Raw genomic sequence first — 1713 nt, forward strand, 5'->3', positions numbered from 1 at the left:
CTCTTAGAGTGCTTAATGTGCTCAGTATGCACATTAATTCTCTTGGCAAGAATCTTACCCTTAACTTGTTTGATTACAACAATGCCAACAGCATGCTGGCTGTGGACATTGTAGACTCCTCCAGTTTTGCCATGGTAACACCTGTGGGGCATTCCTTTTTGAACAGTACCCATTCCCTTGATGTCTACAACATCACCTTTCTTGTAGATTCACATATACATGGCCAAAGGAGCAACTCCATGTTTTCTAAAAGGCCTAGAGAACATACATCGGGTGCCTCTCCTCTTTCCCTTTGTGTTTGACATTTTGGTGAATTACTGGAAGATGGTGGTTCCGGCCTAAAGGGCGAGATGGGGTTTCACTGCATTAGCCAGGATGGTCCCAATCTCCTGACCTCGTGATCCGCCTGCGTCAGCCTCCCAAAGTGCTGGGATTACAGGCGTGAGCCACCACAGTCGGCCTAAAATAAATTTTGTTTTTGTGGTTTACTAGAGTGTTTCTGACCCTTCTTATTTCTCTAGTCAGGCAGGATACCTACATTTTTATTATTCCCTTTTCAATTCTTCCTTTGTCCTCTTTTGTTCCTGCCCTTCTTATCAAGAACACAAAACCTTATTATGTTCTATTTGTGAGGGAAAGTTTCAAATAGGTGAAAAGTAAGTCTGTCTCTGCTGTCATTCCTCTATTGAAAAATCTAAAGTGGGAGGAGAACTTTTTCCCGTACAGAATCACAAACCCAAAGGCGAGAGGGAGTTTGGGGTAGAAAGTAGAGGTTTTAGGGAAAAGGGGTAAGAAAGGGGGGGCAGGAAGAGAGATAATGGGGGGATAGTCCAAGGATTTAAGTTAAAACTTTTTAAAGAATATTCTACTTGTTTGCTTTATATATTAATAAAATTATGAAATCTTTTAGCTTGGTCACTTAGGAGGCTTAGAAGAAGAAAGTAATGAATGAAGTAAGGGAAAAGCTGAAAGAAAGGCGGACCTTGGTTTAGCTCATATTAATATGTGTATTGTGCAAGTGACATAATGGTTGCAGAGTTGTACAAGACTTGTTCCCTGATGTTAAGGGAAGTACTGGCCTGAACAAAGGTAATGGTGTTAGAAAACTTACACTGTACATATTTTAGGTTACTTAATGGGCATCTGTGTCTCTATTGGGGCACAATGGCAAGAAAAAGTTGAAAAATTGAGGCTAGATTATAAAGCATTTTTTCTCAACTTTTATGCACTCATTCATGTAGCTCTTTCTATCTGAAAATCCTTCTTTCTCCATCCACCAATCAAAATAATGTATATCCTTCAAATTTTAGGTCAAATCTTGCTGTTTCTACAGTTTTCTGAACATTCCAGTTGAAATGATGTCCTCTCTACTCTATATTCCTAACTACTTAGTTTGTACCCCTACTATGTACTCATATGTATTAGACCGTACATTATTCTGAATGAGTCACCAAATGTCATTTGGTGAACTTTAGGTGATTTGACTTAGAAGTTTTAAAATTGTCAATTATTTGCTGTCTAATGAGATTGACTATTTTACCATTGTTTATTAATTGTAATTTTTTTTCTTTTTTTTTGTTTTGGAGACAGAGTTTTCACTGTGTTGCCCAGGCTGGAGTGCAGTGATGCAATCTCTGCTCACTGCAACCTCCGCCTCCTGGATTCAAGTGATTCTCCTGCCTAAGCCTCCCCAGCTGCTGGGATTACAGGCAT

At 39.3% G+C, this 1713-nt stretch overlaps 1 protein-coding gene across 5 annotated transcripts in view; it reads left to right on the forward strand.

The window, feature by feature from the left end:
• SOAT1 (sterol O-acyltransferase 1) overlaps positions 1–1713 on the forward strand; it is an 80739-nt gene that overhangs the window by 43044 nt on the left and 35982 nt on the right. The gene's annotated exons all lie outside the window — the stretch shown is intronic.

Source organism: Mandrillus leucophaeus, unplaced genomic scaffold (genome assembly GCF_000951045.1).
Source record: "Mandrillus leucophaeus isolate KB7577 unplaced genomic scaffold, Mleu.le_1.0 Scaffold825, whole genome shotgun sequence".
NCBI classification, from domain to species: domain Eukaryota; kingdom Metazoa; phylum Chordata; class Mammalia; order Primates; family Cercopithecidae; genus Mandrillus; species Mandrillus leucophaeus.